This window comes from Paralichthys olivaceus, chromosome 11, assembly GCF_024713975.1.
Source record: "Paralichthys olivaceus isolate ysfri-2021 chromosome 11, ASM2471397v2, whole genome shotgun sequence".
Lineage (NCBI taxonomy): Eukaryota > Metazoa > Chordata > Actinopteri > Pleuronectiformes > Paralichthyidae > Paralichthys > Paralichthys olivaceus.
Window position 1 is genome coordinate 21286403 of NC_091103.1, and position 15898 is coordinate 21302300.

The following is a 15898-nucleotide window of genomic DNA, read 5'->3' on the forward strand; positions in this document are numbered from 1 at the left end:
CCTCGTACCGCTGCTGAATCAGTCTGTGAATCGGACCATGTCTCAGCAGAGGTGTCTCTCCTTCCTACTCGGCTGATAAGGATTATATTTATCGCAGCAATGGATAGCTCATTAATTTCTCCACAAATACCATCCGGCAGGGACAACATCAGACTGCAGTGCGACTTAAACAAAGCCAACACGCCATAAACTAGATGATGAGTATCATCCTCGTGTACACACTTCAACTAAAAAAGAAAACACTTTTTTTTTTCTGTTGTTTGAGAGTCCCTGTGAATTCACACAAAGCCACTTAAAGTCACAGAGGAAAAGGTCACGCTGATTGAGGGGACAGCCTGGCTCAACGGGACACGGTAACAGGAGCATTCTGGGACCTTCTGAGTGGCAGGATTGCATTAGACATCTTGTCAGGTTGGAGACAGTCAGTCCACCGACTGACCTGTTGTGCGAGATGTAATTACCCGCTGCAGTTCTGCTGCGTTACAGGTAATTGATGCTTATTTCCTGAGGAAGGGTTGAAATCTGTATTGATTGTCAAGTTAGGCAGACCAAGTTTATCACCTGGCTCTCTTCCTCCTCCCAGAAGAATCAATATAATTTTCAGCCAACAACCTCCTTCACCCATCTTCACCAGCCTGAGAACCGAAGGTCCCACTCATGCTTATCTGGCCCATACTCTTTAATTTACAATGCCTTCATAGCACAGTGCCGTGCCACAGAGCTCCGCTTTAGCTCCTTAACTCCCCACTCATGAAATCTAATTACAGCCTCGCCCTCTAATCTGGAATTAATTCACTTTAGATCAAGGTGATTGATAACGGCCCTCGGAAAAGTCACCTAGGTTACTCATCAACAGTCTGACTTCACAGTGAATAAACGGGTTGAACCTGACTGATCAGGGAGTGGACTGCTGTCCTTCCCAATGTATCCACTATGTAGATGTTTTCGGGGCCAATGCTGATCCTAAAATAAATACATTGGCAAAGGTTTGGTTCCTAAGATGACATTATTTGACCCATATGACAAAAAAATGTGATAGTTCTACTTTATCACAGATAACTGTGCACAAAAAGAAATTGAATGCAATGACACATACAGAACTAGAACATAGAAAATAAAAATTTTTCCTGTAAGATTTTAAAGTAAACACATTTTTTCTGCATTCATTATTCTATCAAATTGATGTTTGCAAATTGAAAAATGTTGAAAAATAAACGTTGAAACCAATATATCTAATAGGAGGTGCTTTTAGATGGATTTTTTGGGTTTGTCTATGGATGCAAATTCCACTGTTTCTAGTCCTTAGGCTAAGTTGCTGCAGCTTTATATTTACTGTACAGACATGAGACTGGTATCAATCTTCTCATCCAAATTTGGACGAGAAAGCTAATAAGTCTAATTAATAATTTCAAAAAAATACTTTAAAAACCATGTGAAATACCTCTCTTCTTACTTTATTTGGAAATTCCAGCTGTACTAATACAACAGCTTCCATAGTTTATGCAGCTTTTCCCATCAGGGACAGAAATACAGTGGAACACACTGTACAGTGATATGGGCCGTATCCTTCCACAGAATCGACAACAATCTAAGTTGGAGTCTGAGGCTGATGAACACCACCTCCCCTGTAGAGCAATAACGTGCAGTGAGCCAGATCCTCAAGGAAAAAAGCAGCAGGTGCAGGAGGGCTGAGCATCCCTGCCTTTCTCCTGAATAGTGCCCCATGAACTGGCTGCAGGCTGAAGAAATCTCCTTTGCTCTGCTCCCACCATGCAATGAAATCTCCAGTTTATTCAAATTGACAAAGGGCACATCAATGAGTCTTTTGCAGAAGTTTGGTGTCAGCAGAACAACTGCTTGTAAAGGAAAGGGAACGTGGAAGAACATGGGAACCAACATTTTGGCATCGACCTCAACCTTCTGAGACGCATGAGTCTGACTGAATTTCAGCTTCATCGTGCATCGTTTCTCATGCAATTTTCAGAAGAGAGTGAGGAGAGTTCAACTGGCTGCTGGACGGTAGGGTGGATTTCAGGCAGAAATTTTGCACGGCTGTTTTCATGCTCTTGCACAGTTACTCACCAGTAAATTGCCCTAACCCGGAAAATAAGACCCTCACTGTGCCTTCACAAAATAGCAAAACAAAGAGAAAGTGAATGCAGGACAAGCCATGTGAACACAATGAATCATATGAACAGAGAACAAATAAGCTGTGCCTGCCTGTTTCCTCCTCCTAACAAGACTGACATACCATCAGTAAGACGTTCTCATTGTTCGTGACGTTCCAACACACAGAGTGGCCCATTTGTCCGAGGCAAGATGTTCCTCCCTTCTTAGCTTAGAGAAAGAAAACAAACTTCGACTTCTTACTCTTTGACAATAGCCAGTCTGGTCCGGAGGGACCACACAGAGAGTCAGCACATAAATAGTGAGCTCTCAATACGACACAAAGATTTACTGAGACAGTGTGAATAGAATTTAATAACACTTCTTAAATCCCACAGTGAATTCAGCTTAAGTTGACTCTTTCCTTGTTTAACTTTTATTTTATTTTTTAGCATTTGCAAACATTTATCAGTCAAGTTGTTTTTCTTATGCCATGTTGTAATGTCATAAGCAAATGAATTGAAATTAAGGTCACCTCTAAAGATGGTTTGGTCTTTGTTTTCATCACAGTTTAAACTCAAACTAAAGAAACTAAAGACCTTGAAGGCAGGAATGCAAAGGAGCATTACTCAGGGCATCTGTTACCACAAAGCAGATTTCAACCTGGAGGCACAATGACACATACTTCAACTCAGACAGACTGGTTTCATCTTTCACCTTTGACAATTTAAACTCTGCAAGTATACAAACGAGTTTAACTCCACAGCTGTAATAGAAAATAAGACCCAGACAACCAATGTGCTCTTCACTCAAGATGAGCACAGGCATACAGAACAAAAGAATGAGATAGAAAGATAAAAGGCATCACACTTCAGATTTAATGGACTCTTTGACTCCATTTAGACACTTAATTTCACCTCGTTGAATGAATAAAACAAACTAGTATGTTAAGAGCTCTGTCGAAAGGAGTCAAAGTCTAATTATGGTTAATAACTGATGTGACTTCATGACAGTTAAATTGTTTTCAAGAGGGAAAAGAGAAAAAAAAAGACTCAGCCAATGTTCTGTGCTGAAGTCACTGAGCAGAGCCTGTACACATATTTACAATTCCGTGGGTGACTTTATTATTATATATTAATAAATGATTGTGTACTAGTAATCCAATAATAAAAGTCTAATTTGTATGTCCAAGAAAAGATTTGTTTGAAGAAAATTAATCTCTCATTCACAAGACTTCTTTAGTTTCTATGTAACTGAGTATTTGACAGTTAAAGTCCATCAGGCTTGGCAGTTTGTATAATAGATGGAGGTTTTCAGTGTGTAATTCAATAAGAGGGTTAAAGCCCTGATGGGTCATACACCTTCAGCTCTTCATTCTGGCCTGACACACACATTTGTATTTTTCATCACTGAAACAAAGCTCGTTCACTCGATCTCGGGTGTCCCGGCTGCGGATGAGTCAGCGCAGCTCTCCGTCTCCTGTGGCAGTGGAAGAAAAGGCCGACGAAGCAGGACAAAAGCAGGAATCAGGTTGTGACTGCAGAGGAGTCATACATCTGAAAGATAACAGTGGAGTTGAGGTATTTCTACAGTCACTTCAGGGGTCTCAAGTTACTGTCATGTAACTTTTTGAAAAATTAATGAGTTACGAAGAACGCAGACAAAAGAAAACCTCTTTGCAAACTAACAAAGCGGCACTGTCATGCTTTACATGCTTCTCTATTCATACGGATGCGATGGATATGCCTCGTTTTTACTTTCCTCTTCACCTCTGGAGTGGTGGAGTGATCTCTGTGTAATAAATAAATTGTGTGCGGTTTTTCAGCCGTGAAATGCTATGCTCTTAATTAGCAGACAGTCTTTTTTTCTGTTAATCCCAATGCATGTGTCATTCTGTCTTATTATATCCTTTTCACACATCTAAATAGATGAGGTTCCCGAGATTGCAAGGCTTAATGAGATGTAATGGCATCGAGAGGAAGTTGAGACATATTCATTATCCCTATAAAATATTAATTTTGAGGCAATATAAAGGTTATAGTAAATAAAATCATGGAGGTTTACAGAACTGAATGTGATGGTTGTGCAAGTTATAATTATTTTTACAGCAAAACAAAATTATCAACAATCAATTATGTAATTCAAAATAAGCAGAAAAGGTTGAATGGAGATTGTTTAAGGATTAAATCAATATGTCAAATGTAGTTTAATTGTGATCCCAACTGCTGCTGTAAGTCTGTAACTAACAGGCCTTTACTGCCCGACTCTGGTGCATGAATGTACCTGGTGACCTCGAAGACTCATCAGTATTATTCACCATACACACAGCCGTATGTTTGGGTCAAGATAGTACTGGGTTAACTTTAACCAGGATCCATGAAAATCACTGGGTCACAAATCAAACCCATAACAAAGGACCCCAGGTTATTTTTTTATCATAGTACTCTTATTCATATCATAGCCTCTCTTGTGATGCTGCTGTTTTTTTTTATTTTACACACAACATGTAACAACAAAAAACCTAGTTTGATGACATCACAAAGCAGCATGGGATCATGGGAGTTGTTGTCTTCACAACCATTGCTGAGTCGCAGCAAGTGGCAATGAATAATTGGGATCCATTACGAGAGACCATTAAAAACAGTGTGAAGATAAAACAGCTGACTGGCTAAATGCAATTTTCCTTCGTCATATGTCATGTGCCCCAGAAGTTATAACACAGACGGGTAAAGCAAATATGATGCAATTAATATAAGAAATGTTCCCTGATTATAATTGGGGATTTCTCTGGGGTTTCTACATCGTTGGAAACATTTTGGATAATGAAAGTACACAAGTCAGCAAGATATACAACATGGGTCTAATTGTTTTTTTTTTTAACATTCTAATGAAGAATTGTTACATATTATATTTTTAACAGTAAAACTTTTACAGTTTGGTTGGAGTTGTTGTGTCCAACATTTGGTTGCAATGATGTTTTTTATTTGGATGATAGCTTCCGTCTGTGTGGGACTGTGGAGGCTGTGACTATTTCCTGGAAACAGTACAGTGCATATCCAGTACATGTGAAATTTAAAAAAGTCTCAGAAGAAGAAAAAACTTGTTTGTTAAGAGAAGCTCAGCTGATCATCTGTCTCTAGAGTTCAATGGCGTATCTGTTTATGTAATCTTTAAAGTTGAGCGTGAAGAAGAACCACAAGCTTACACATTGTAATCTGTATGAGAGGTGGCTACCCTGGGACCTGCGGGTGGGTGAGTGATTGAAGAGCTTCCTGTTTTCCTATCTCTCCATCTCAAATAACACTAAAGGATGATGAGGAGTGGCTGGTACATCAAAAGTATCCCTGATTGCCAGGCGTCTCAGAGAGAGATCCATCACTGACATTTAGAGTTAGTCTGATGGCCAGAGATGGAAAGGTTACATTTCAGATGTTTTAGGCTGAACTCCCCAGCAGGGGTGCAGCCAGCATGAGAGGGGATCAGAATATAAATCGGCGGATATCAATTCACAATAGACAGGAGCAAACAAAGGTTGAATTCATAAAGAGCTATAAGGAAAAGTTACAGTGTAGGAGGATGCTAATGGAATATTTCCTTTCCCTTGTGTGCACTGAATATGCTGGTTTCCTTATCACAATCTCTCAAATCCTCGGCTGAGGGTGGAGCTTAAATGTAGGGTAGAAAAAGTAGATGGAATTCCTCGACTATAGCCAGCAGCAGGCGAGTCTCCTCATCTGGCTGGAGAATAATGAACTGCAGAAAAAAAAAACTCATTTGTAAATCTCTTCTCAGACCAGGCTCCTATTTTGCACATGATAACATCACCAAACAAAAGGCTGCTTCTAACTGTTTATCAAATTGAGTTTTGTTCACTCACAATGAAGAGAAAACATCCTCTTCCTGTGGACACTATCATTTCAGCATGAATCGCAGCGCAAAAAGCAATTATTGATATGGAAAATGTTTTGGCCAGTCACAGTGATTGAAATTATATTTCACAGCTGTGTTTCCTTGCATCATTTACACTTTCATGCATATTTGAATCCTGGCTTCAACAGCTGCCAGAGCAAAGTGTACAACATCTATATAAAAGAAAAGAACAACAGAGCTCTGACTATATATCTTCTTCTTATGATTTCTCACATTGAGCTTGGCCTTAATCAAGATGTGCTCTCAGCCTGCACATTTTCAGCCACCTCACATACAGATTAGATATATTTCAGGATGCAATATGCAGAAAATATAAAGATTGAATGTCTAATTGATATGACGACCAGCTTTGCCTCCCAAGTGAGCAAAGATAACACACAAGTGGTGATGTGATTAACGTGAAAAGGACATTTTTAATGGAAGGAAACCACAAAAACCCAGATGACATGCTCCATCCATGTCCTTCCTCACCCACTGTGTTTACAAATGAGCACTGCTCCCGTCCACCGGGAACTGCTTGAAGCAATGATTTTGGATGCATAGCAGATCCCTCCACCATCCCTTCCTTTGAAAGCACACACTAATTCCCTTTCCCTGTGCACACAGAGCTAAGCAGGGTTCCCAATGGACCAGGTCCATGCAGAGTGGGGTTACAGCTGAGCTGACTGGCTGAGCATCGATGAGAATCATTGAGAAACCTCCACGAACAACAAGAACTCAAGCACAATTGTAAAGGTGCTGTGTGCTTCTCCATCCAGTTCAACCAGTTCATCACTCATGAAAACACACAAGCCTCCACTGACATCAAAGACTGGGGAATGGGACATGGTCTGTATTTAAATAGCGTTTTTCTAGTCTTGACGACCACTTAAAGTGCTTTTCACCCATTAATACACACTATGCATGTGTGTGCAGCACTTTCTCTATGAGAAGGGGCAATCTGGGGTTCAGTATCTTGCCCAAGGACACTTCGGCATGCAGGATGGGGAAAATCGGTGTTGAACTGCCAACCATTCTAACCAAAGCCACAGCCCACCCCACTAAATCAGCTGATGAGTACCTAAAACAAAATATGACACTGTGCGTTCTGTGTTGGTGAAAGTGCCAAAGTAGTGAACATGTCACTCTTGGAGAAGAGAACCTCATTATATTATTCACACAAGTAATGACACAAGTCCACAGTGTTGCGGAGCTGAGCTCACACAATTAACCTGCTGCCAGAGAATGAAAGTAATCAACCCCAGCAAATCAAAATGTATAATTAAAATGCAAATCCTCAGGGCTCTCTACAACTCTAAATGGATTATTTCAAATTACCTGTCATAAAAAGTGCCATTAATATTGCATCGCTAAAAGCTGCTGGAATTCTGAGATAGATGGAACATGAGTGAGTAAATATTACACACTGGAGGAGAAATGTAGATTTCTAGAAGCTGTGTTTGAATAGTTTGAATGCATGAAGTCATGAATTGAGATGAATCTGCTACATTTAGAGTCAGTTGTCTATTTTGTGATGATTGAGACTTCAGCCAGTGGTTTGAGTTTTTAGCACCAAATGAAATCAAAGAAATGGTCACTTACTTAGAAGCTGAACTACAGAAAAATGTCTGTGGTCATTCATGGATTATGAGACGAGTCCCCTGCCGCACGTGGGCCGCCCACTCGTCTAACACAATGGTAACATCCATAGATTCAAAGACAAAGAGACAACATCAACCAACATGTAAGTTATGGTCATTTTCTGTCCTTTTGTAAGTACATTTTTTTTGTTGCCTTTTTGTGTCTGTGGTTCCTTTGCTTCTCTTTTGAGAGGTTTTATGTCTTTCTCATTTTAGCTTGTAGTCATTGTCTTGTCTCTGTAGCTGTTGATTGTCTAGTGTTTATCTTGAATGTTGGCAGTTGTGATAGGTCTCTTTGTGTTTGTTAAGTTTCTGTTTGTGGTTGTTTTGTATCTCTGTGGTTGTTTGTTGTCTCTTTTTAGTTGTGTCGTGTCTCTTTTTGATTGTTTATAATTTTGCAGTAATTATGTGCCTCTACAGCTGTTTTGTTCCTTTTTGGGGGGATTTTGTATCTCTTTGGCAATATTCTGCATCATTTGCTGCTGTTTAGTGTCTCTATGTGGTTGTTTACTGTCTCTTTATAGTTTATTAATTTACTTTCCAAACGCTTTTTTTCAATTCAAAGTATCTGGCCGTTGGGTCGATGTCCATTCAGTAGTCCAACCTTGTCTGGACCGCCTGGTTATTGAACTACAGATATAAATTCACCACGAATCTGCTTTGGAAAAAAAACAACCCGACTATTCACCAGCCAAAACATTGATCATTGTGTCCCCACACATAATGAAAACTAAACAGCACATTAAGTCAGTGGTGGACTTCTTAGCCATCTGCTGGTTCTGCGATTGAATCTGTAGTTTAAACAGAGCCGTGTGGCAGAGCCCATGTGTGTTGGTTCACCATCTCGTGGTGTGGATGGGGGAGGGCTGTCTCTCGTCTCATCACCGTCACCTCTGAAGTGAAATGAAGCGTGTCTGGGTTTTTGAGGGAGGTATAGCAGCAAGATTGGGGCATTGCTCATTTTACTTAGCAGATTACCAAGGAAGGGGGGGGGGCACAGCGTTGGAAGGTATTATGAAGAGTGATGAGCAGGAGTAGGAGGATCACTAAGATGTAAAGTGCTTCATCTTGTGCCTCACTGAGCAGTAAAGAGATGGGGGCCAAACAGGTGGTGGAGCTCTCCATCAGAGACTTCACACAGCCTGAGCATCGTGAGGCTAGACACTCAGTTCAAACTGTGTGGGCAAGTGTGTGTCTGCTGATTAGTTCCACTTGCAGTGTCTGTACCGAACATGAAATCTTACTCAAATGAAATATTTTATTACAATCAGACAATGGAGGTCTCCTTAAGAATAAAGACAGAAGAATGTTTCTTGGAAATATAGAACAGGGACAATTAATCAATCTGCAGATGTGTCAAGATTCCTCTGCTTGATTGATATTAGGGTCAAATGCACAAAACTCTTTAATCTGAATTTTTAGATGAACAGAAGTGGTTGCACTGCTGATAAAGTTCAAGTGAACATAAGACAATCGGTAGCATGGGAAGGTGCAGACATATTGTATGTGTAGGTAAGTGAATATATGTAAAAGCTTATGTTCAATTTCCATTCATTAATTTAGGGGGAAAAAAAACAAATATTCAAAAACAGCTTCACTTCATAGATCCATTAATAGTGGAAGGGATTTTAGAACAAGTGGCAACTGAAATAATTTGAAACAACACAAACACTACCCCAATTTATAATGACAACTGTTCTGCCATTACTGTTGATTTAAAGATACTATACTAAGAACCATCGGGACTAAATTAAGAAGTTGTGGGTTTTATCAGGACGTCATTTGTGGACTCGCCCACTTTAACATCAGAGACTCCTGATGTCTTCTTCCTGAGCCTCTGACAATAATCTCCTGCCCTCTTTAATTACACACACAGCAAAAGCCTAAAGCATCTCTCCTGTCAATCATCATTCCTACTAAATCCACTGCCATTTTGAAGTCTGAGTAATAATTGCCAGGAAAGCTCTTGGGATAAAATGTATAAATATTGCTACTGTATGAGTTGATCTGTGAACGTCTGAGGCTGGCAGTGTGTGGAACTGTACTATAAAACAATTTCTTTTTTTCTCACAGACACTAACAATTCAACATCCTCCTCCATCCTGCAGCAAATTGGAATGAGTGAAAGAATGACTTATCTGTGTACGAGCGTGGCTCTCATGCCTCAGGGAAGTGATTCTGCATTAAATTGCTATAGTTGTTATTGAAAATAATTCAGTGACTGCAGGACACATCACTGTGGACAGATGGGTTTTTCTTCACCAAAGGCTATAAGCCACTGCCAAGCAAAGCAGAGGGGCATTGTGTGTTGCTTGTCTTGCAATGTGTAGCGTCTTGTAGAGTTGAAAGTCCACATTTTCATGTGTACAGATAAACAGTCAGGCACGGGTGCTAAAATTTGTCTCCTCCGGGCTCTGCAGTACGGATTAAAAGTGGGGGTGTTATCTCCCTGATGTCTAGACAGGTGGCAAGCAGAGCCCAGAGTTACACAGCCAGCCACCTCTCGGCCCCCCGTCTGCTTTCTGTACATTTACAGCCCGAGGCAGACTGGAGGACAATGGGAACTTAAGAGCCTGACACTAACCTGCAGCAGCGTGTGAAGACGGAGATGAAGGTAAACACACAGACACAAGTCACCAGCACCTTCAAGGTCAGTGGGCGCTGTCTCTCTTAGGGGAGAGCTGTCCGTCCGACTCTGCCTGCGACTGTGTTTGTCAAACTTCTACTGCTGCTCATGTGTTGCACTGATCCCTACATGCAAGTTTCATCAACCCCCCTCCCCCACACACACTTTCCACTATCTGGTCGCAGCCCCCTTTGGGAGCGAATGTACGTAAAAGATGTGCACTGCTTATGCTGAGAGCGTTGCCGCTTTACTTTGCATTCACAGTGATGCTCCTCTGTCTCACCGTTTCTCAGCTCTGACACTGAATTATTTGCCTCAACAGATTGCCTGAACATGGTGATTGAAAAAGCCAACAGTTGGAGATTGCTTCAGCCCCCCCCCCCCCCAAAAAAGATTTTTGCTAGCAAAATGCGTCTCCATGCTGTTCCCCATTTCTGGTTCAAAATAGGCTTCAAACTGCAATAATGACACTCCTGTGGGACGGTTGGATTTTGACCGACGGTGGGGTAATGTATGCAGATGATCAGTCAACCAGACTAAAGCGAGGTGGGGGGGCAGCCGGTGTGCGCAGCTCATGTCCCCATGTCCCACTGCTCGACTGGCCTCCAGCTGAAGCTATTCCATGGCACCGCTGACATGAAAGTGCTCACTGCAGCGCAGGCACTGAAGATTATGTTACTTTAGTGTTGATCATTAGTAATGGAGGAGGGATAAAAATAAATTAACTAAAGGCCGTATAATAAATTAAGCATGCTGCTGTGAAGAGATGGATGTGAAAAACTGTATTGAGTGATATTATAAAACGTAATGCTATGGGTTATGTTTTATCGAAGATTGAGGATCAACCCGAAGGACATTGAAAGACAGACAAGTAAAGAAGCATAGCACAGGATCTTAACCTTTGAGTGCCATGACTGAGAGTGCTCTTCTGCCTGCAATGTCCGAGCAGGTGAGAAAACTGACCAGAAACCGACAGGAACTATGTTGTTTATGTTTAAATACAACCCGAGCCCATACTTTCTGCCGATTAAAGGCACATGTATTGTAAAAAATGAAGTAGAGAGTCAATCCAATGTGACTAATCCCAACCAAAAATCATTTAAAACAATTTGTCCGAACTCGGTCCAACCCATCAGATCGGTTCAGGTCAGGAATCCACACTCTAGTATGATCCTTCTCCGAAAGCCGGCATCTACTCATCATGTCTCGCCCGTCTCCTAGAAGTTACATTCATACACTACTGAAATGTTTTACCTATTAGGTTCTGGTGGAAATGTGATTCAATTTAGATGAACAAAACTAAAAAACTAAAATGAAATCATAACTTCCTTTTATAAATGTCCAAAATTCAGCCTCTCAGTGTTGGACATGACCAGAGGTTACCTTACATCATATGGAGTAAAAAGCCTGTGAGGCACTTCAGGCAAACATCTTGAGTTGTGATACGGTCATCCCTCTACTCGCTGCTGTGCATCATCAAACAATCGCTGCAGCTCACTGTTTGAACTCAAATTGAGTTTTCTTCACTGCTCTTCCCACCTGTGGGCTCTGTTCCCCGTGTGGAAGAGTTTGTCACGATCGTAGACTTGATGCTAAATATAACTCTGTGTCCTCTGTATTAAATATGTTCCATTAGAAGAAAAGAGGCAGCTGAACTTCCACATTTTCAGCAGTTCTAAATACATCTGTATAGTGGTATGAAACATTGCTCACAATTATATTACTTTTCAACATTATAATAAAGAATCCTTTATTATTTTTGTTTTGTAAAATGTTAGAATAGAGAAAATAAAGGAAGGCCGTGCAAAGGTTTGGGCCCCACAAGAGATCTCGGATTAACCAAGGTCTCAGGCATTGATCACTTTGTTTGGGCCGTGGCTTGTTCACGATCATTATTAGAAAAAGGACGGGTGATGCATATTTTAAAGCTCTATGATAACACTCACTCAAAAACTGTTCTGTAAGATTTTCAGGAGAGTTGTTTCTTATATGCTCATGATGTAATTAAGAAATGGCAGTAAACAGTTTAGGTGGAGGTCAAGTTGAGGTCGGGCAGAACTGCGAAACCTCTGCACATCAGTCTCAAAAGAAAATTGTTAACGCATCCTCCACACAAAATCCGGGGTCAATAATTTGTAAAGGAGCACACCTAATGCATTGTTTTGTTTTTTTTTAAACTAAGAAGTGAACAGACATATGTTTGGCAGAAAGATTTGATAAAAAGAACACATCAAATTAAGCATTGGATCAGTCATACTTTGGGCTTCTGTTGCAGCCAGAGGCAGGAAGGAAGAAAAGGTTCAATTAATTACCAGTGAATTCTGGAAGAGAAAACATCATCAGCAAAAAAAGCTGAAGATGAAAAGAGGCTGGCGTCTACAACAGGATACAAACACACCTTAAAATCCAATTGGCGACAACCTCAAGAAGTGAAAACTGAAAACATCAACTCTTAGCTGCTGCATGACCAATGTTTATAAAATGGTAAGAGACGTGCTGTGGATGTGACGTTAACATAACTTTCAGTCGGTGTTTCAAGTGAATCTCACAGTAGAGGTTTGCTAAAGAAATACCACATCACAATACAGTGCCTCCTCTCATATTAAACACACAAAGAGCATTTTGAATCCAGCCTCTGAACGAGTGCAGTGAACAGCACAGGAAGCTGCAGCGATGCCAAGTTACTGGAACAACTGAACCAGATCAGATTAGAGAGAGCGGGTTCTGTTGAGAGTTTTGAAATGCAAACCAGATTTAATGAGTTGAGTCCATCTGCTCGACTGCAGAGCCGAGTGACATGGACACCTTGTGGCAGACACCTGTGTCCATGGTAACTACACAAAATGTGATAATAGCTGCAGTGTCCAAATAGTTAAAAGGCTTTGTAAATGCATGACAAAAATAAAATAGGCTAAAATGTCTTTAGTAAACTGTTAGTTCTAAAAATCTACTTTTACTAAAACAAATAAATATGTTCGTAGAAAGACTATAGAACCGTAACTCAATGGAAATCATGTGCCTGCTCTCTCTAATGTCGTGATCCATCTTCTCACAGATTTCTGAGAGCTGAAGCAAAAGGGTGGTTTGGAGGTATATGATTTATTAATCTCGTCTGCATGAGATGGAGCTGTGATTAAGAGTTATGTTTCGCTGCATCATTTGGGGCCCAAAAGGGACACACTTTGTTTTGCAAATGGAAGCTTGATGCTTTTTGGTTGGTCTTGAAACTTTATAACTTATTTCTTATAATTGAAGTATGGCTTTTTCATTGGATTTGCATCTATTATTGATACATTACTTTTAGTGCAGGTCTGCTCTGAGTAATAGCATGTGTGTGTGTTACTGGGAATTTCCTCAGAAATATGTTCTTGTTCCTTGACAGAAAGAGTCAAAGTTAAAAAGAAAAGCAGCATCATCTAACTGTTGGTTTGGACTTAACTCTTTATGAAGATTAATTCACGGGGAGCTTATTTGTTTTTAGCAACAACAGCAGTCAGTGGTGTGTGCATAGAACAGAAAGAGAAGTTAATGAGAGGTGTAGACTCTCTGCCAAGATTGGTAATGAACCTTGAACTATTCTAAATCCCTCCTCTAAGAGGGTCAGCAGGATTACACTACTCCACCAATTTACATGAAATATTTGTGAGGCCTGACCCAAGGAAGAGCCCATAACAGGTTCAGGCTCAGGCTAAACCCTTCGAAAAACAAGCTATTCCTAAAAGTGCTGCCAGTTTGTAACATGAATACAAATTTGACCTGTTGAGTTTTAAACCGTACAGTAACAGTATGAAACGGTGGAAGAGCAAATTTAAAACAAAGGAATCTAGAAATAATTAACAGGTTTGCTAGTGTTGTAATTGCCCCTCGAAATTGACGTCTTGCATAGAGTACTTGGCGCTGTTCTAATTGTGGGACTTTCCAGTGTGACATTGCAGACATTCTAGGTCAGGTTAACTCTACACTGCAGGAAATCACTTCATCCTCTCATCATGGAGCGGCGAAGAAGAAGAAAATTGCAATTTTATGGTTTTATGGTTTTTCACGGATGCATAGGTTCTCGTACTCGCTGCTGCCCGACCCAGCATTTTCAGTAGTATCTGAGGCATGATGCTGGTATCGCAACTTGATATCTAGTTAGATTTGAGTCAACAAAGTTCTCATTGAATACCACACTTAGTTTTCTGAGTATAAAGACTTTCCACCTTGCCTCCTTTAATTTTATATTACTTTTGTTCACTGCTAAGACTCATGCCCATATCAGTGTGAGGTCTTATAAGACTGTTCAACAGAAATGAGAGTCATCAGCTGTATTACATAAAGTATATACAGAGTGAAATAAATGTACAGATGGTTGTCATTATATTAAAATGTGCTTCTGTAATATAATACAGTTAGAATCAGTTTTATTTGTGACCAGTGCCTCAGTCGTGGAGCTATAATCATTCATTATAATGGAGGACTTTATGTGCTAATTGTTATCATGTCACTGATGGGACTGCAAGTTACGGGGGGGTGGTAATGAATGAATGTTTCTCTTTACCAGTTTAATTTACCCCCCCATCCTTAGAACTAGAAGGGTCATTAAGTGTGAGATCAGGGCAGCGGTCATTAAAGTCATGGGCGCCATTAAGAAGGAGAACGAACCTTTATCAGCATCTCCCTCCTTGTGCTGCATGTTCAACGCAGCATGAAGGGAAAACACTGTTGTATGTGTGCAGCAAGGGCGGCATCATGCATCCTTGCCTTTCATGGACCTTTTAGGGCAAGTTCCCCAATTAACTTTAATGGCCAATAATATCATTTTATGCTTTTCTCTCTATTCTCTCTATTCAAACCCCTCCATGAATCCATATTGCGCTCCTCCATGCCCTCGGCCTCCCGTCCCGCACAGCCAACTCCTCCTCTTCCATCCTCCACCTTCCTCTCCTGCAGTGTCAATGGTTTAAACGGATTGCTCACGCAGCCAGTTAACCTTCTCATCCCATAAAAAGTATAATTGGTTTACTATAGAAAGGAGTCTTATCCATGCTAGGGATAATCCCTCAGCTTGATTAATGCTTCTCTAATCAATTGATGTCTGGGAGACCCGCCTCTTCAGTCACATCCTGTAAAAGGGGAACAGCTGGCCTTTCTAAAGGTCAGGGAGGGGGGGTACCTGAGGTCAGAGGGGCTGATGGATCAGGCAGGGGGTGTCAAACCACTTACACACATTAACAAAACTGCTGTGCGACTTTTAGGGAGTTGTCAAAGAGTGTGTAAAATAATCACAGGGTTTATGTTGCATCTGTGTGTGTGTGTGTGTGTGTGTGTGTGTGTCTCAAGTAATGTGCGTATGTTTCACCAGCTTTTATGACTCACAATGGCTCATCAGAAAGCAACCATTTTGCCAGAGGATTATGATCACAAGGAGCACAGTTGGATTTTTAAGCTGCGGGGCTTTGAATCCAAAATTGGGTCCGGCAGGGTAAAGGTTAAGTTTAGGTGCAGCGATGGGGGTCACAGTTAAGGTCAGAGGGTCAAGGATTGTAATGGGATATCCTCAAATGCATATTGCAAGTATGCGTCTCGTGTGTACGTTTACCTTGAAGGGCATCTCATGCGAATTCATGCACGTGTC

At 40.8% G+C, this 15898-nt stretch overlaps 1 long non-coding RNA gene across 2 annotated transcripts in view; it reads right to left on the reverse strand.

Moving 5' to 3' along the window:
- The window catches only part of LOC138412031 (uncharacterized), an 80793-nt gene that overhangs the window by 23130 nt on the left and 41765 nt on the right, over positions 1-15898 (reverse strand). The window contains exon 3 of one of the 2 annotated variants that reach the window (XR_011244551.1): positions 2539-3662. The exons of the other annotated variant lie outside the window; for it this stretch is intronic. This is a non-coding gene — a long non-coding RNA (uncharacterized lncRNA). Of the gene's footprint in view, positions 1-2538; positions 3663-15898 lie in introns of those variants that run through there. 2 annotated transcript variants of the gene reach the window in all.